This window comes from Mus musculus, chromosome 6 (assembly GCF_000001635.26).
Source record: "Mus musculus strain C57BL/6J chromosome 6, GRCm38.p6 C57BL/6J".
In the NCBI taxonomy this organism is placed as follows: domain Eukaryota; kingdom Metazoa; phylum Chordata; class Mammalia; order Rodentia; family Muridae; genus Mus; species Mus musculus.
In genome coordinates, this window is record NC_000072.6 from 31,267,607 (window position 1) to 31,288,189 (window position 20,583).

General features: G+C 43.5%; 1 long non-coding RNA gene across 6 annotated transcripts in view; it reads left to right on the forward strand.

Moving 5' to 3' along the window:
• 2210408F21Rik (RIKEN cDNA 2210408F21 gene) overlaps positions 1-20,583 on the forward strand; it is a 117,045-nt gene that overhangs the window by 47,256 nt on the left and 49,206 nt on the right. For 4 of the 6 annotated variants that reach the window (NR_040257.1, NR_040259.1, NR_040258.1 and 1 more), the window contains 2 exons: positions 10,242-10,349; positions 17,397-17,514. This is a non-coding gene — a long non-coding RNA (RIKEN cDNA 2210408F21 gene). The remainder of the gene's footprint in view (positions 1-10,241; positions 10,350-17,396; positions 17,515-20,583) is intronic. The other 2 variants (NR_040262.1, NR_040260.1) reach the window with 2 other exon arrangements.

Here is a 20,583-nt window from a genome sequence, read left to right on the forward strand (position 1 = left end):
CAGAGCCCGGAATCAGATGACCTGAGTTCAAGCTCTAATGACTTAGCAACAAAACCCCAAGGAATCCATCTACACTGGCTGGGCACCTACTGTGTTCAAGGGGTTGGAAGTAGACCCCGCCAAAGCTGCAAAGATTTTAAAGGGAACCCCCCCCCCACACTCCTACCATCACCATATTGGCTGTGAATTTGAGCACCCACTTGCTTAAAAAAATACAATCTCTAGATAACTGGAAAAATGAACATACATACAAGTCTGGCAGTAGCTGGGAAGAGAGGCATTCTCAGCCTGCCTAGGTCTTGCTCACAGCCATGTCACAGTTTATACAGAATATGAAGCATAGGCCAGAATGTCTGCCTGTGGGAAGCCATCTTTCTCCCAGCATTCTAAAGCATAGGGTTTTTCTAGTGGAATCCTACTTCCTGTTACAATGTCATTGAGAAGGAAAGAAATCACCTTTGCAGCTTAGCATGGCACCAGACAGACATGTGAGTGATAAAGGAATTAGGGAGGGAAGCAGTAAGTCAGCCACAATTCTAGCCAGAGAGTGAGATGGCTTTGACAAGGAACTGCTGGGGTGGTCCTGGCCTCCTGGGCAGGGTGGGGCTGGGATGGCTCAGAACAGAAGGTACCAGGAAGGAGAGATAAAGCAGGCAAAGGGGCATGGGAGGAGAGTGCAGAGCTGGTTTGGGAAACTTGTTAGACAGGAAGGCAGCGTGCTTCTGGCCAACAATGGGCAGCAAGTTCTGACCAGTAGATTAGAACTGTGGTAAGGCTCAGGTTTCATTTGGAAGAATCTGAACCTTCCTGGTGGTGGAGAACACGGAAACAGCAGAGATGCAGAACAGCCCTGGTTTGGATTATTTTTATTATTTATTTATTTATTTATTTATCAATCAACTTGGCACAAGCTACAGTTGTCAGGAAAGAGGGAACCTGAATTGAGAAAAACGCCTCCATCAGATTGGCCTGTAGGCAAGTCTGTGGAGGCATTTTCTCCATCAATGATTGATATGGGAAGGCCTAGCCCATCACGGGTGGTATCAGCCCTAGGCAGGTAGTTCTGGAGCGTACATGAAACCGGCTGACCATGTCATGGAGAGCAGACCAGTACGCATGCGTCCTCCATGGGCTTTGCTTCAGTTCCTGCTTCCAGGTCTCTGCCTTGAGTTCTTTGTTGTCTCTGGATGATGAGCTGTGAGCTTTAACCTAAAGTAAACCCTTTCCTCTCCTAGTTGTTTTTGGTCAATGCCTTATCACTACAATAAAATAGAAAGTAAGGTGTGCCCTAAGAGGAACCAATGTGTGGAGGACAGTGGCTTATCAGCCCCAGGTGGCCTGGTTGGGAGGGGAAAGACTATGGGAAATAGTGTAGGAAACTGTTCAAATACAATTGGAGTTGTAGGAATGACAGAGAAAGGAAGGAATGACTTGGAGGAAACATTGATAGCCACTGGTGTGAGATCGTAGAAGGTTCTGAGCATCCATCGAGTCAGAGAGGACAGAGATGCTGAGAAGGTGGGAGGCTTGCCCGGGAAGATGCTGACTCTGGGGGTGAATGTTGGCTAGTCGGTTTCTATACAGCTGGGTAACAGAACCGTATAAAATGCGAACCAGTTTTGACTTCAGCCTCCTAAAGACACTACCTGAGCTTTACAATGCCTTCTTCTCATCTTGCTCTGTTCAGAGCAATCTTTACAGTGTTTTATTATGCCTTCCCTGTCTTAGCTGACCCTTTTCCTCCGTCCCCACATGAGCCTTGGCGACACTGGTCCAGCACTAAGCATCTGCTTAGGGCTCCAGTGCTGTTGCTTTACCTAAAACCATCTCTCCTCAGTTCTCAGTACCTTACTCTTTCCTCCCGTCAACTCTCATTAGTTGTTTCTTCTTCTTCTTCTTCTTCTTCTTCTTCTTCTTCTTCTTCTTCTTCTTCTTCTTCTTCTTCTTCTTCTTCTTCTTCTTCTTCTTCTTCTTCTTCCTCTTCCTCCTCCTCCTCTTCCTCCTCTTCCTCCTCTCCCTCCTCTCCCTCCTCTCCCTCCTTCTCCTTCTCTTCCTTCTTCTCCTCCTCCTCCTCTTCCTTCTTCTTCCTCCTTCACCTTTTCTCCTCCTCCTCTTCCTCCTCCTCCTCTTTTTCCTCCTCCTCCTCTTCCTTCTTCTTCTTTTTCTTCTCCTTCTCCTCCTCCTTCTCCTCCTCCTCCTCCTCCTCCTCCTCCTCCTTCTCCTTCTCCTTCTCCTTCTCCTTCTTCTTAATATTATTTTGCATTCTGGGGCATTGAACCCCGAGTCTTGGCTATGCAAGTCAAGCTCTTTGCCACTAAACTATATACCCAGTCTTCTTCTATTCTTTCTTTCTTTCTTTCTTTCTTTCTTTCTTTCTTTCTTTCTTTCTTTCCTCTTCTTTTTAAATCTTGAGACGAGGCCTTTCTAAGTTTTCCAGGCTATTCTTGAACTTGTGATCCTCCTGCCTCAGCTTCCCTTATAGCTAGGATTACAGGTATGTGTCAGAATGCACAGTTAAGTGCCTCCCAACCCTTTCTGGAAAACCCTTCCCATTCATCTTCTATAAAACAATAATACTGGCTCTCTTGCTGTTTGTGCTTCCCTCACTTGCCTACCAGCAGACACACTTAAAGTTTATTATCACAGTCTGGAAATTGAATATATATATATATATATATATATATATATATATATATGTGTGTGTGTGTGTGTGTGTATATATATGTATATATATACATATATATATACATATATAATGAAATATATATAGTGAAATAATCGAGTGCTTTCAAGAGTGCAGCAGGGTTGCTGCTCTGACACACCAGTCTTGGAACTGGACTTGATAAACAATTTGGCAGCAAATGTGAAGAAGTATAAAATGTTCATGTCCTTCAACTTTTTATGTTTTAGAAAAAGTCAGTTCTAAGAAAATAGTCTCAGATGTGGAAAAATATGCAGGAAATGTATATTGATATCATATTTATAATGTCATGAATTTGGAGAGGTTCGAGATGTCAATCAATATGAGATAATTAAATAAAATCAATTAGTTTTCCTTTGCTACATATGTGTGTGTGTATACAATTGGCTTGTTGAAAGGATGGCTATGAAGGATGGCTAAAAACTAGACAACTGCTTCCCTAACAATGCTACATTTTAAAAATGGGGTCCACAGTTGAATAGATATCCTTAAATATACATAGAAAAATATTTGTATTCAAATATTTGTATACAAAAATACACATACAAAAAAGTTGTATAGTTGTCCTTAAACGTGTATTAAAAATATGAAGAAAGCTGGGGAAATTGCTTAGTCGGTAAAGTGTTTGCCTTTTAAGTATGGGGATCAGGGTTTGATTCCCCAGAAGTCCCATAAATAAAGCATCATGTGGTGGTATGTCCTTATAATTCTAGTTTTGGGGACACAGACAGGAAGATCACTAGGGCTTGCTGGTCAGCTAGTCAAGTCTCATTGGTGACCTCTAACCCAGAGAGAAGTCCTGTTTCAAAGGCAATAGGAAGTTGGTACCTGAAGAACTGAACCAGAGATTGCCCTCTGCCCCCATATGTATGAAATGTGTGTGCGCACACATACACACACACAGACACATGCACAATGGGATGGTTTGAGTGGGGATGGTCCCCAAAGGCTCATGTATGGGATGCTTGGTACTCTGCTGGGGAACTGTTTAGAAAGGATTAGGTGATGTTGCCTTTTTGGAGGTGTGTTGCTGGGGGTGGGCTTTGAAGTTTCCCAGTTAGCTCTGTCTGCCTCATGATTGGTGTCTCAGGATTACTCTCCAGCATCATGCCTGCCTGCTTACTTCTATGTTCCCCACCACGATGGACACGGACTAAACTAGTCTTCTGAAACTGTAGTCTCAAAACATTTCATTTTATCAGTTGCCTTAAGACCATGACGACAGTAGAAAAGTAACTAAGACACATGATGAAAAAATTTAACCAAATGTTGACATTAAATGCATGGCTAATTGGCTTATGGTTTTTCCTAAGCCTTGGGTTTTCTGAATTTCAGTTCTATCCTAAATGAAGAAAGGTATTAGAGTTCTTTTAAAGCCAGCCATTTAAAAAGGCTCTGTCTATAGCATCAATGGTCAATTGTGTTAGGTGGCTGGCCCTGAAGACTATCAGTGCCCCAAGACTCAGTATCTCTTCATCCCAGACTGCTTCTCTTTCTCTTCCTGCACGATGCTGGTGGTGTCCTTCTTACCCTGAAGGTCACCACCACTGTGCAATGAAGGCAAAAAGCAAACAGGTTACTCCTTGGACCTTGACACATATAAGCTAAGTCCCCACCTTAATCACTCTTTTCATTTGTCCTCAGTTTAGCTTCTCCTACCCTCAGTCAAGTTAGTAGACAATATAGTATGTGTTTTAGCATGACTAAAGAACTTTAGTGATTTTTATCTTATTTGTTGAGATGGGAATCTCTCATGTAGCCCAGATTATCCTTGCACTTGCTAGTAGCTGAAGATGACCTTGACCTGCTGGTCCTCTTGTTTCTTCCTCCCAGATATTGGGACTGCAGCATGTACCCTCATGCCCGATTTACACAGTACCGGAGATGGAACCCAGGGGTTTATGCATGCTAGGCAAGCACTCTACCAACTGAGCACATCGCCAGACCTGTTTTTATTTTATTAGGAACAAAACAGATTTATGGAGTACATTGCAAGGGGCCATAGACTGGGTAGTAACAAGATTGTTGTTTCTAGCCTAAAGTGATTTGAAAAAGAAAGAAAGAGAAAAAAAGGGAAACAAACCCAGCCGTTACCCACTGAGCCCCTGGTAAACTCTTGGCCTGTATTTCCTCTTTTTATCCTTACTAACCAGTTACACATGTTACACATTGGGAAGATTAGAGGGGTTAAATAATTCACCTAAATTCACCTTCACAGGAATCTATCAAAATGAAACTTAGACCCTCATATCTCTCATCTCCAGGTCTGCACCCTTACCTGCTACCTTGGTAGGCAGTCATCAGCTATTAAGATTGGCTGGGTAAACTTATTTTATAGACATTGCCCAGATGAACAAAGATGTAAGTCACCCTAAAACTCACAGCCAATTGATGACAAGGGCAAGGTCTATGTATCCCAACTACCTTCTCAGTACTTCAGATCTTCTTGATGGATATCCAGTGTCTCAACAACTGGAGAGGCCACGGAATGGATGGGGTTCTTTCTCCAAAGCACTGTCAGACTCTTTTCAACATGTGTGTGAGAGTGTGGGTGCTCACATACCATGCTCTCTGAACTGAAGCAGGAGGACAGCTTTGGACAGTTCATTCTTGCCTCTCACCTTACTGAGGTGCCTCCTCTCAGCTGGTGGCATACTCTAACCTGCCTGGCCCTTGAGAGCTTGTAGTAATTTTGCTGTCTCTGCCTTCCCCCTCAGTGTTAGAGTGCTGGATTACAGACGTGTATCACTACGTCCAGCTTTTCATTTTTCAGATATGGGTCCCAGGGATAGGATTTGGGTCTTAAGTACTTTTGCAGGTTGGGCTAGCAATAAAATACTCTAAGTATTTTAACTATGTTGGTTATCTGCACTATCCCAGGCTCTTGCTGACAAACTAGACTTAATTTCATCTGCTTTGATTAATGATCTCATTCTAGGGATTTAGAAGTTCTCCTCTGGTGGAAAAAAGAAAGATCCAACTTTTAAAAAATGAAATAAAATTCTTAGTTGTTAAATATTAAGTGAGGTCTTTAAAAATGGCTATTTGGACTTTAAGAATTGAGTCTATTAATAGGAGACATGTACGTTATCAAAAGGAATGTTCCCACAAGTTATGACTAATATTCTTTCAGAGGAAATCACTAACAAAAAGAGATTTTCCATATAACAAGCCATTTATTTCAAGCAGCAAAGTTTAATAAAGATCTGAAATAAATCGGTTGTAACAGGAATTGAATAGAATTTCTCAGAAAACATCATTCATAATGTCCACCAGTCCAACAGCTCACCAGTGTTCTGTGTGCCTCCCGTGGCTAAAAGGTCGGGCAAAAAAACCATGTTAGTTCCTGGCACAGGTGTGAGCCACCAAAACACGACCTTCCTCGTTAACAAACATTTTTTGACAGTTTCCTGTGATCCAGACTTTGCTATATACTGTGCATGCCCTGATGTAAGTAAATTACACTAAAAACTGAAGCTTGTCTAAATGACTGAGGCATCTGGTTAAGGAGATGGACCAGGTGATACAATTCTTGCCTCACTTGGAGTTTGAGCCCAAGAACCCGTGGCTCAAACCAAGAGCATAGCAGTGTGGAGTTATAATCCCAGAGTGAGGATGTGGAGATAGGAGGAGGTTCAGTGGAGCTCAGGGGCCAGACAGCTTAGTGAAGTCTGACCCAGTGAGAGACCCTGTCACAAAGAAGAAAGTGAATGGTGTCTGAGAAAGGACAGCTGAGGTTGACCTCTGACCTCCACACACATGCGCAGAGGAAAGAGAAAGAAACAGGCACACACCGTTTAAGAAACTAGTGAAGAAACACTCCTAAAGCCAACACAAAGTCTGTTTTATTGGAGGTTTCTTCTTTCCTGTCATGCCGGGAGGGTGACATTTTGTACAGAAGCGGCAAGTTCAACTCTCCTCTTGGTGTGAAAGGAAAGATGAAAGGCTGTTTGTGAATTGCTGCGGTTGTTGTTAGGCAACGGTTAATTCCACTGGAGAATTGGTTCTGCGAAAGGTGGAATTTTAGAAACCTACAAGGTCGGAGGCAGTGTGTTTTCCTGGATAGTTTGAACTTCCTTCAAGGCTCGCTCTTCTCACCGAGCCTGTAAACCTTGAGGGTGGCCGGGCTGACAGCTTAGCCCGCGGAGCTGTCCGTGGTCTGAGAGGTCAGAGGGAAACATTGCATGTGGGTCTCTGACTTTCCTGGGGGCTGCTGTGCTGCTGTCTGATCTGTAGGACTCCGCCCACCACTCAGAACAGATTGAAGAGTTCCAGACAAGCCCCTTAAAATGGGCCAGCATTTTACCTCTACATTTGAGCCCAGTTTTCCTGCCTTAGATCAGGAAACAGGAGCCTGAACTGATTTTTAAAAGTTGAATAATGAAGACTTGGTTTTTAAAGAATGACAGTCCATAATATGTCATTTCTTCTTGTCTTGGATTGATTGACAAATCACATTCTTGAAAGTTTGCTTCTAATTATGGCACATTACAAACACGATATACGTTGTGCTTTGTACATATACACAGATGTGTTCATACAACAGACACAATGGGACAAAAATCTGTGGATCCCTTGGGATGGTAAGTATCTGGCAGACAAGAGTATCCTATGTGAGGGGACAATCTATGCGACTGACCCTTAGGCATGGTGACTCATCCTCAGGTGCTGGATTCTAGGTGAGGTAGCTTCGTTCTTGACTAAGAATGAAGAAGGGCACATCAGACAGTCCTGACGCCAAGTGATGCTTAGTAAGACAAAGACTTTAACTCCTGAAATGATCCTGTAACCAGGAATGCTATTTAAAATATACAGGAATGTATGTATAGCATATGTCTATATGTATGTGTATGTGTATGTGTATGTATATGTATATGACAGCAGGAGGTACTTGTTACTTTTCACTTCTCCAGGCATTATAATGTCATTTAATCCTCAGTTTCCCCCTCAGTCCACATTTCCTGCCACAACATCCCAAGGTGTCTGTTGTAGAGTGGTAGATGAAAAAAAAAATCTTTGAGATAGGGTCTCAACTATGTATTTCTAGTTGGCCTGGAACTTGCTGTATAGACCAAGCTTGCCTTGAATTCACAGAAATCTTTGCCTCTGCCTCTCTGCCTCTGCCTCTGCCTCTGCCTCTGCCTCTGCCTCTGCCTCTGCCTCTGCCTCTGCCTCTGCCTCTGCCTCTGCCTCTGCCTCCTCTGCCAATTAAAGGCATTCACCCCCTCACTTGGCTGAGGGGTGAAATTCTTCATGGACAGAGCTGAGTTTTCTTGCTTGGTGACAGGAAAACAAATAGGAACAAGAAAAATGAGGAATTTTTCAAAACCACATGGGAAGAGATTCCTGATTCCTTCAGTTCCATATTCCTTTCTTCTGTATTCTTTATCATCAGTTAAAAGGCCTTTCTTCCCCCTCTTCCCGCAACAAACAAGGACAACAGGAAGTATGTGGCCCCTCTGTGTTAAGAGAAGGCAGAGATGCAAGGTGACTCTGCACCCTACCTGATTTGACACATGTAGGCCTGCCCTCATAAAACATTTATAACCACACACTTACATACTCAAAGACAAAGCAAATATGCATACATAGTTATGGTGATATATACCTGGAATCCTAGCATTTGGGAAGTAGAGCCAGGAGGAGTTTGAGTTTAAAGCTGGGTTACATAGCACCAGCCTATCTCAGAAGTAAAAAAACAAAAATGAGCATCATTTTCACCTACTACTCATGATGATCTTGACAAGAAATGAGAATTCAATCCATCAACACTAGTACGAGCCAAGTTGAGTAAAATAGATAGTGCTCATCAGTAGGGCTATAGAGAGCAGAATTATGAATTATTATTATTATGAATTATGCCTTCAGAATAATTTGTCTCACGTGGGCCTGGCCTCCATCTCTCTTCTCACTCTTATTTAACCCGTGTCTCCTCTCCATCCTGCCCCCCTCCCTGGTAAATGACACCGTGTAAATTCTAAAGGGTGTGCATGAACATCTACTGCTCTACTTGCCAGGTGTGTGTGTGTGTGTGTGTGTGTGTGTGTGTGTGTGTGTGTGTGTAGAAGGGTGCATGGGGGGCAAGAAGGAGAGTTGCCCCACCTGTGTGTAAAAGAGGAAGACTGGGAAAAGCTTTTCCTTGAGTCTGATGCTCTCCTACTATGTGACCCTTTCTGTAATTGACAAAAGCTTAATCAAACACTAGGGGGGGAAATCCCCTAGTTTTTTGGGTTTTTTTTTTGTTTGTTTGTTTTTGTTTTTTTATCTTTTTCTTCCTTGCCTTCTTCCCTCTTCATGTATCCTCACCATGCCTGCCTGCCTTCCTTTTTTCATTTTCTTTTCTTTCTTTCCTCCTTTTTTTTGAAAAAAAGACAAAATCTTGCTATGCACTCCTAGCTAACCTTGAACTTGAACTGGCAGCAATCCTACTGCCTCAGCCACCCAACTGCTGGGATTACAGATGTGACTTGGAAAAGGATCTCTATAAGTGCAGAAACTATTGTGTGTTTGCAATACCATTTTTTAAAAAATTTAGATGAGATACCTGGAGATCATATGAACAACAATCAAGAATGGCTCAATAGGAAACATTTTGGACCCCTCCCCCCAAAAAAGCCCAACAACCCTTTGCTTTTAGCTCATCTATTTATATATCCACATGCTTGAGATCGAACATACAACTTTATGCAAAACACAGGCTTCCTGTGAGGATGCTGCTCTAGCTCCAGGTCCCCAGAAGCAACAAAACAAATACCCCATTCATTGCTCGATGACATCAGCCAGCTCCTGCCTGGTGACCTAAAATGAGTTGAGGGACCTACTGTCTTCATTTGTGCTTGCCTTCTGAGTTCTCCAGAAAAAACTTATTTTTTAAATATAATTAATATTTTTGTTAATCTGGTCAAGGAATTATATACTTATTATAACACAATGTTTATAATTTAATCATATAAAATAAATGATTAAGATATACTGTGAATGTATAGGATTCTTAATAGATTCACATTATCATAAAATACAGGATTTATTTATGTCATTTTTACCTCGTCTTTACCTATTGTTGTTTATCATTGTTGGTGGTCATCACATTGGTTTTTGAGATGGGGTCTCACTGCATTGCCCTGTCTAACCTTGAACTCCTGAACTCACGCAATCCTCCTGAGTCCCAACTCCCCGGGGACTGTCAGTGTGTTCCAGCATACCCAGCTTCATTTACCTATTTTTAAGTGTTGTAAATGCTTCAAAACTTAAACTTTGTAATACAAATGTTGCATGATCTTCTCTCGGGAGAATTTCCTTAGCTTTTCTCCTTCTAACCACCAGGCAACTGAGAAAGCTGGTCCAGTGTCTGAGATGATGGTCGCTGGTATTAAACATTTCAATGTGAGAAGGGCTATAAAGACTTCTTGTCCTCCCAGCCTTCTTTACGACAGTTTTGTCTATTGTCTCCCTCATATTCACTTGCCAGCAATAAGCAGAAATATAGCTGGGGCTGTGTTAAAAAAAAAATTCATTGGTCACATTCATTCCTCTTCACCAGGGTTTCCTCAGCAGTGCCCCGGAGCAGGGACCGCGCCAGCCAGCAGAAACAGCTAGTTGTTGTCTGCAGTGAAGAATAATTGGAAGCATGGTGCCTGTTTCTTTTCCTGTGAGTAACAATCCAGCCATTTAACATTCTTTCTCGGTGCTCTTGAACTCTGTGGTAGAGCCTGTGTTCCCGGCTCAGTTGGGGCCAATCCGAGAAATGCCGACCTTCCTGCCTGCTGCTGGCCCATTCAGTGTGGAGCAGGGACAGCATCTGATGGCCTGGCTCTTCGATACAGAGCTAGTGACAGGCCACACTAGCATCAGGCTGGGAAATGCTAATCTGGGGGAAATCGTGATAAAATTTATGACAGTTATATGTTAATAATTCCCCTCAATCGCAGAAAGGTTGGACAACTTTGCACTTTCTTCTGCTCCTTGTACCACGACATTCTTTCATCTTTTCTGGCTAAAGTATATTGATTTTGTAAACACTCCATAAAATGTCGCCTATTCTCTTCTCATATGTAAGAATATGGTTTTTATGCTATTTGTTAATCAAGAACATATATTTGCCTCTGTGTAGATAATGAGCTTTGGAGTCTCTAGTCCTGGTCATCTTTGCGTGTTTTTCCTGTCCTTTTCTAGAGAGTTCCGATAGGAGGACATCCAAGCCTACTATCGAGATTGTTTGCCCCGTCACGTACTCCTTGGCTTTGTTTGCAGTACAATCAGCTTACAATTTTTAAACAACTTTTCTATTTTTGTATTTATTCCATGGGAATTAGGCTCCCATGCCTATAAAATAACCAGAGAATGGTTGGTTAATAAATAGAAATGCCTTTTTCTTAAACGTGAAGATATTTGGAGAGAGGGAGTCTGGGGCTGGTGTACTGGCTCTGCTATCGTCGTCTGAGATGCAGTAGTCTGTCTTCCCCGACGGAGATTTGGTTGTCGTCTGTGTTCCCATCCTGCCGTTTTTATCAAGTCATAGCTGTGACATGGCGCACGCAGCTGCAGCTCTCACTCTTGTATTCCAGACAGGAAGTGGAGAAAGAGGACTATCAACTGGAGAAGCTTCCAGTTCAATTCTCCCTCAGCAGGGCCCCATCCACTACATCCCTGACCTCAAATTGAAGCAAACTGGAGGACTGAGTTGTAGTTCAGGGGTGGGGTGTTTGCCAGCATTCACAACCCCTCAGTTCAGTCCTCAGCACTGCAAAGGAAAATAGGAAAGGGCAATGGAGGAACCATTACTCTTAAATCCAAGCACATTGCCACGTCATATTAAAGTTCGGTGTAACACCAGCAAGTTCTGCTAGGAGCCTCCATCATAGCATAGTTCCTAGTCCGTGCATGTGGCCTTGCACCTGACCCCAATGCTGCCACCCCCACTTTTGGATTGGGTTGGCATACATCTCCCCAGTCATCTATTTCCTATCTCTTGTCACTTTCTTGAGATAATTTCCTTATACATATATTAATTTTTATTTTAGCTCAGTCTTACAGATCTTTTGAAAGGGAAACTCATGCCAAGGTGTATTTATTTATGTTCCTTCCATCTTAGGTTTATTCATTTTTAGATATTATTGTTTCTCTTTTTCCTTCTTGAGATCAGTTAACGTTGATATTTGTTTTCCCAGGTATTGTCTTTAAAAAAGAAAGTTTCCCATTAACGTATTTTTTGTCGTTGTTGTTTTAATTTGGTTTGTTTTTGTCTTGATAAGCAATCTAACCATGAACCTTTGTCTCAGAGATTTGCCATCAGTTTGCTGAGGGACAAATGTAATTTTAGTTTTTCAGCTGTGACATGTAAGGTCACCAAGGGATTTGATAGTTAGGGCAGTACATTGCCCTCATTTCTTTCAATGACTTTTAAAACAGCTATGAATACCCCTGCCTGCCCCACACTCTTCTACAGAGCTGAGAGGAACTGCCCTTAAAGCCTACGTTCCTTTCCAGGTCTATCTAATGGAGGAAGAAGTTATACTTCCATCCCAGAATTCCAAAGTCCACCTAGAACCATTGTCTGTAATCCCAGAACTCTGTATGCTGAGGTAGAAGAACTGAGTTCAAGGCCAGTTTGGGCTCTTATGTGAGACCTTTCTTTAAAACAAAACAAAAAACAAACAAAGCGCCCATCTGGGAGTGAATTATAAGAAGTATGTATTTATTATCTTTGTTCCTGCCTTTCTCTACTGAGAAACAAATCATCCGTAATGGTGGAACCATGGGTGGGACACATTGTGGCTTGCTCTCTGTATCAGCTTTTCTTGTAGCCATGACAAAAATACTGGAGAAAAGCAACCTGCCTCAGGAGAGCTTTCATTTGGCTTAAGGTTTCAGTCCATCACAGCGGGGCAAGCATGGGAGAAGAGTTCACAGAGGTGGGAGTGTGATCACTTTTGCATAGTGACAGCAAAAGACAGGCAGAGAGGGGGATAGGCATGGCACCATCGACGAGCTGTCACCCTCAGAGGCCCATTTCTAGTTGCCTAGTTGTCCTCTCACTAGACCCTGTGTGTGTGTGTGTGTGTGTGTATGTGAGTGTGTGTGTGTGTGTGTGTGTGTGTGTGTGTGTGTGTGTGTGTATGAGAGAGAGAGAGAGAGAGAGAGAGAGAGAGAAGCCTTGACTAGACTAACTGATTTGGAACTCACTGTGTAGACCAGGCTAGCCTCAAACTCAGAAAAATCCATCTGCCTCCCAAGTGCTGGGATTAAAGGCATATGCCACCATGCTAGGCTGTGGTTTTCATTTTGTGTTTGTTTTTAATGTGTGAGTGTGTGTGAGTGTGTGTGTGTGTGTGTGTGTGTGTGTGTGTGTGTGTGTGTGTGTATCAGAAGACACACGAACACTCGCCCAAATGCCTGTGGGCATGTGGAGATCAGAAGACAAATAGTGGGAATCGGGTCAGTTCTGGTGTTTGGCTGGGTGAGTCCCAGGGATGGAACTTGGGTTGTCGAGCTTGGTAACAGGCACCTTTGCCTGTTGAGCCATCCAGTTGGTCTTGCATTTGTTCTTTGAGGGACTGAAAACCTTCCATGAAAGGCTTGTGTAGCAGTCAGTTTGGGCTCTTTCAGAGACTTGCATGTGAAATGCAGCTTTACGTTACTCAGTGAGATCACTTCTCTTTTTCTTTGAGTTCTACATTTCTATGAGTGTGTCGCTTGGGAAGGAAGGCTTTTCTCTCCTGTCTGGTTCCCAGTCACACCTTCCACTTCATGCCACAGCAGCACACTTGTTCCCAGCAGCAATCAAGGATCCTAAAATTAAACTAAAGACTTCAAGTGGTACCGGTTAGATAGGAAAGCTGATGATTTCTTACCACAGGGACAAAATAAAAGGAGAGTTTTATTAAAGCCGTACAACTTTAACCCAACTTTTCTCTTCTAATTTATTTTTCTTAAATTATTTTAGATATCCTATAAGTATGATTTCACTGGAAGATTGTACAGACTTTGACAAGTCTTTGGAATGATAGCTCTCTATGGCAAAATGTACTCCGAGAAAATATTTAGTATTATATATGAAATAAGTAAATAATCTGTGTATACAAGAAACTTTTCACCTTGAAATACATGGGTTATCATATCTGTTCCTGGTGGACCCTAACCCTAACCCTTTATTATTGAGATTGCAGTGTGACAGCCCCACCCCACCTCCACAGTTTTTGCCACTCCCCATTGTATCATTGGGTAAGAGAGGGACCAAAAACCATTCCATTGCTGAGAACGACAGCCTTCCTAACACCACCAACACCACTGCCATGTATGATAAAGAAAATAATCAATAAATCAGCACATTTTAAAGCCACCATGTCTCCTCTTAGGTATTTTTCTTCTGGACTGACTGTGAAAGGAACTTGACTTCCTACCAGACTTTGGGAGACATGGGAAAGTTTGAGACTAGAAAGAAAAGTGTCTGTTGAAAACAGAATTAATTAGGCAAAAATAAAGCTGTATAAACTTGCTATCAGGTTTGAACATAAAACTGTATTTCTATATAGCATATAGCTGCTAATAATATCTGCTGTAACTGAAGCTCTAGGAGCTGAGAATGTATGCTTAGTGAATGTAAGGCCCCAGCTTCCTTTCTGGTACTAAAGACAAAGGACGGGTGGTGTGTATGCCCCTAATCCAGCACCCTAGAGGCAGAGAAGGGCAGATCAATGGAAGTTTAGAAACAGCCTGGACCACCTAAGAAGTTCCAGCTAGCCAGAGCTACGTGGTAAGACTGTCTCAACTGTAAACTGGCTTTCTGTTGACAGTTGTTGAATGTTCAATGATGAGTTTGGAAGTTTTGTTTGTTTATTTACTATTTTTCCTATCTTCAGGAGTATTTAACAGACAACTGCTTTAGATTGATGAATTCCTCCCTAAAGGGGGTTTTATAAATAAATTTATCAGTATTATTCAAAACTGGCCCGAGTTCAATATGTTAACAGCACACTTCAAACCTGTACACAAATCTAATGGCTCATGCTTTGGTTGAATTGAAGAGAGTAGACTCCTATAGTTTCATAAGTAGCGTTTGAAAATAAACATTGAGCTATTTCTGTGAGAAATGTAGTTCTTAAGCCAAGTCAGTGGTTCTGTAGCCGTCTAGTTTTTGACCATTTTATAAAATCTAGATAATCTTTCGTGTTACTTGGTTTGAGAACGAGATGGGGAACCAGGTGTAAACTCATCCCTGGAATACAAAACTTATTTATTTCCTTGTGTCTCTTTCCGTTTTGGTTTTGTTTACTTGTTTTTCTAGTTAAGAGAGCAAGAATCCAAAATCTACACTTAGCATTTTCTAAAATCACTTAAGAACGATCCATGTTTGAGAGATTTCTAATGTATCCTATAGAACTCTGTTATAAACAAGCATGCTGTCTTTGCTAAGAATAAATACAGAACAAGGACTATAAATAAATGGTGTGTTCTAAGAGGTCGAATTGTAGTGTCGCCTCTGTGAAATTTCTCACATTCTCTGCTGGCCCGGGCTTAGGGAGCGGTGATACGGGCTTAGGACTTCTGTATCCACAGAGTGTGCCTTGACACAAAAATATGCATAATCCCTCCGTAGGGTACAATTTTCACAGGTTGATAGCAGCACAAGAAAGCTTCTGAAATAGAAGTGGGGTCTGAACGTATTTGTCCCCACGAGTCCTGGGTGATTGACATGCTAGTGTGCTTGGTGACTTTTGGGGGTTGGGTTGCTTAGATTACAATCAAATTTTAAGGTGACCATGGGGTGAAACACACACTATCAGGAAGACATGAAGCGGCTTTACTACTCAAATAAAATTAAATTCCAGGAAATAAAATCCTTAAAGGGGCTGGTTGAAGAGAAGAGAGAAGACAATACCTTATCATTAAAAATCGATCAGATACTTACTAAGTGCGTCTCTGAGGATTCCTTACGTTTCAGCCACTGGCAGTTCTTGGATTACACAATACTTTCACATGCATTATCTTATTTGATCTTCTCAACAAGTAGGGAGGCCAGAGAGGGATCTAAGGATGAGGAAATGGCATCTCAGACTTAAGTGCTCCTGAAGACGGCCACGGAGCACGGGCAGGTGTTAGGGGGGTTCCTCCAAATACTTTGTCCTCTGTCCCTCTGACCTCCACCAAGTACTGTGCCATATTGTCTGAACAGAGGACTCCAAAGGAGAAAGATTATGTTCTCAACCCTCAGGGAGTTTATGGTCAGTTGAGAAAATAGATTTGCTAAGCAGAAGACTTTAAATTGTTAATCTGCAATCTGGATAAAATAGGCTGTAAACACAGTTGAGCTATTTTAATGGGAAGGTAAAATGCTATAAACTCTACCCTGTGCCCTGAAAATGAATACAGATCAAATGGATGTTTCTAAAGTTTTCCAGCCAGGCCATCATTGTCTTTGGGAGAAATCCTCAGCAGGAGGCAAGCCTTGGGCTGGTACATGGGAGCATGAAGATACTTGGTGTTCGGAGATCTTACTGGCTTCTGTTGTGTTTCGTACTAATAACTAGAAGCCTATGGGAGGTCCTCTTGGCCACTGTTCGGCCCTTTAAACCATTAGAGAGGCTCCAGTTTTAAGGGGAAGATTACCTGCAGGGGTTTCCAACCATTACCTGCAGGGGTTTCCAACCTCTTGACATTGCAACATCAACATCAGCATCTACAATGTTGTAGGCCACATCTGTAGCTGTCTTGGATGCATATAACCTATGTTTGCCAAGCTCCTGATTGTCCCAGAAGCAAAATTCCATGCTGCGTCTCTGTTGTTGTCTTTTCAGCAGCACAGGCCTGTGCTGAGATGAGACAGCTGTGGTCCAATCACAGTGTGTCCCTGCTTTTGTCTGTCTCACTGCGAGGTACAGTGTCTGGGAGGCCCCGTGGGGACTTGCCAACGCTTCAGCGAGCAGCTGGCCATGGTGATTTTACAAAAAGTGCCTAGCCAGGTTCAGCAGCCTCTTAGACAGTTCCAAGATCGTCTTCCAGATGCTCGTTGGTAAAGAATCCGATGGAATAGGCCTGCCTAGGGATTATGCCATAAGGTTTTGTCTGCTGTCAGGGAGGTCTTAAACAAACCACCCTCTCCCGTTGCAGCATGTGGGCTGTTAGGCATCATGCTGAGTAAACATGTTAACAGGAAAACCATTGGAGGTCCCATCAGAGCAACCCACCTCTCTACACTGAGCACCTTCGAGCCCACGTGACACGAGCCTGTTGACGATTAAGCCCGAGTATGCAGCCATGCCCGTTGGACCACTCTTAGCCTCAGAGTTTCATTCTTTGACTTCCTCTTTGAGGATGGAAATGGATTTCTGCTGAGTCACTGCAGCCTTCCTTTCCTCCTGTGGTTGTAAACACAGCCTCTGGAACTGGCTCTATCGCACACTAGCTGTGCAACCTTGGGAAAGTTACCAGAGAATTCTTGACGCCTTCCGTTCCTGATATGTGGCACCTATAACAGCTACCTCAGAAAGTTACTGCCCGGTTTTGGCCCCGGGGAGAGCTGTGAACACTGTGTGAGATGTGTTCTGGGCTGTGTTATTGTTTGCTCTTTGCTGCTGTTCCTCTTGCTGCCTGTTCCGAGTCTGTTCCGGGTACCGCAAGAATGAGAAGATAAAGTAGGTGCCCTCAGTGGGTATACAGTATATATGATAAATCACCGTGCATCTTCTTTGCTCAACAGGTGGGAGGAAGTCACAGCATCTACTTCTGAATCTGTGCTTGCCTTGAGGAAAAACGGCATGGCACAGGAATGTGGACGCTTTCAACCAGAGGATTCTGTACGACGGTGTCGGCACACAGTAAGTGCCGAGCACCATAGAAACGGTTTTTCCGCTTTAATTGTTAGGCTGGCAGAATGAGTGCTGAGACCGAGCATGTGGCCGGAGGTTGAGGGCGAGGAGGTGGTGGTGCTCCTGGGGACGTCTTCCAAGAGGCAGTATCCTTGAGCTCGGCTCTGATCAGTGAGTAGGCGTTAGCCAGTAAGAGAAGAGGGCTAAGAGTGTTCCAGGCAGAAGGAACATTGTGTGCAGAGTTAGGGAGGCGTGAAACAGCACAATACACTCGGGGAACTCCAAGCAGGCAGAAGTACGAGTGGCGCCCCATCCTTACTGAGACATACAGCGTGCGTTTGTTAAATTAGTATTAGAGATTGGAGGCTGGGAAATGTAACGTTGCTTGATCATTCGGGCCTGTAGCATTAAGGAGGAACAACCATTGAGGAGGAAGTGGCTAAGAGGCTTTTAATTGTTCCCTGTATACGTGCTCAGTGCTGTCTTGGATCTGCATCAACCACTCCTTTTTTTTTTTAACCCCCTTTCCTTTTTTTTTAATTTTATTTTTTATTTATTTATCTTTTTGCTTTTTTTTTTTTTCCAAAATTGAGATAAATTTTCATGTAGCCCAGGCTGGTCTCATATTTCCTGTGTAACCAAAGATACCCTTGACTTCTGTCTTCCCTGCTTTTACCTCCAAAGTGCTGAGATTACAGGCCTATGCCAGCATGCCCAGTTTTATGCGGTCATGGGGTTCTAGTCTTGGCCTTTGTGCAAACTAGGGCAAGCGTTCTATCCACTAAACCGTATCCTCAGCCCCTTCTTATCCTCTTCTACGGGAAGTAAACCCTTTTCCTCCAGAATGACAGAGATGAATCCGAATGGAGAAGCTGGGGTCCCAGAATTGGTACCAACACTTCTATGGGTAACACATTGCTTTAGATCAGAGGTCAGCAAACCCTGTCCTAAAGGTCGGCCCCAGTGCAGTGCCCTGGCCTAGGAGTCCATCTACTAGGACAGTTCATCCCTCTGTACACATTCGCTCATCCTCCTACAGGTTGGCCTATGCTCGGCCAGTAACAGCAGGTTCAAGAGAGACACTGGAGGTAGGCCCTTGAGGCTCGGCTTGGACTCAGCACAGTTACTTCTGGTCCATTCTGATAGCCAGAGCCAGAGAGAGGCACAAAGCCAACCTGGATTGGAAGGGTCCAGCATGCAGCCCCAGTTCTTGATCAGAGCTGCTGCAAAGCGACTCTGCAGACAGCAGGGAGACTGGAGGGACAGAACCTGGCCGTGTTTGAAATCCCAAGCAATCGATCATACTCTGGAGCAGCACGCATCCCAACCACAGATTTTTTTTTTTAAATGTCGTCTCTGGGTCTCACGGGGAAAGATGTATTCATCATACCTGTCTGTTCAGCCCCCACCCACAGCTATGAGTCATCACTCTCTTCAACTGAAGGGACCATTATCCTCTAGCACATGACAGACACAGAGGGGGAGGAGAATGGGGCTCCTTGGTGAGGCCCAGACCCACATTCCTGCCCCTACCTGATGAATTTCACTAGGGAACCAGGCTCGATTTTAACCCATTAAAGACATAAAGCAAATTGTTATCCCAGATGAAACCAGTGGCTGAACTGAACATCCTTTGGGACTAATGTCTAAACAGACCTACACAAAATACTCTTGCTCATCACTCCGTGCCCCACTTAAATGCAGGTGGCATTAAAATTGGTCACTGATGTCTCTCTGTCTAGATGGGACTGAACCAACAGATATGGGACAGCTCCTTTACTCACTAGCTGTTGGCTGGTACCCCACCCCCACCCCATTATTGCTCTCTCTCTCTCTCTCTCTCTCTCTCTGTCTCTCTCTCTGTCTGTCTGTCTCATGTGTCCAGTGTGTGTGTGTGTGTGTGTGTGTGTGTGTTGTGTGTGTGTGATGTTTCTATTTCTTGGGGTACATGTGCGTGTGTGAGGAGGTCAGAGGTAAAACATGGAATGTCTTCCACAACCACTCTCCATGCCGTTTTGTTTTGTTTTGTTTTGTTGTTTTTCTTTGTTTTTGTTTTGTTTTTGTTTTTGTTTTTGGAGACAAGTTGTCTCTGATCCTGGAATTCATCAGTTTGGCTAGACTGGCTGACCAGTGAGCCCAGGGCTCCCCCCATCTCTGCCTCCCTGCCACTGGGGTTAAAGATGCATGCCATCATGCCTGACTTTACAAGGGTACCTGGCATCCAATCCCAGGTCCAGATGCCTGCACAGCAAGCATTCCACCAACTGAGCCACCTCCCTAACCCATGCTCCTGCTCAGCTTGTCAAGATAGGGTCTCACCCTCTAGACCTGATTGGTCCCGAACTTGTGGCAGTGTTGAATTTATAGTCAGGGGCCGCTGTGTGATTTTTTTTTAAAGTTTCTTGCCAGAAATTCATCACTGTTATCAAACTTGTTTCAATAAAGAGTGTTTAGTATAAAGAACAAGGATGTCAAAAACCCTTCATTGCAGTCCTTTCCCTGGTGCCAGGGGATGGCAGAGCACAGAACTCATAGATAACACTTGTTTGTTAAGAACTTCCTGAAAGGTGACAAACAGAAACCAAACTTTCAGTCAGACAAAAACCACATGGCTTAGGTTTGAGAATATTCCTTCTGTTCCAAAGCCACTCAGGGGTCCTTCGGCGTCTGCAGGAAGCTGACGCCCTGACACCAACTTCCATGGAGTTGCTGCTGTTGAGACTTCTGTAGGAACAGCATTCGTGGGTGGAAGGAACATGCCAGATCTCAGGGAACTATTAGATGCCTGTTGACTCAGGCGGCAGGACCAGCTGTGAACAGGAATGTATTTTTACGTAGCTGCAGTGGAAAGGAACAGGCCTGTTGAAATTATTGCCGAGGTGGGGACAGAACCTGCTGGGATATTTGTGGAAGGTTTGGTTTATGGGGGATGAGGAGATAGAGCTGTCTCAGGAGGTACAGCTTGAAGATTCTAAATTCAGAATTAATGCTGGGCATAATGGCACATGCCTTTAATCCCAGCATTTGGGAGGTGAAGGAAAGGGGATCAGGAGGTCAAGACCAGCCTTGGCTACATGA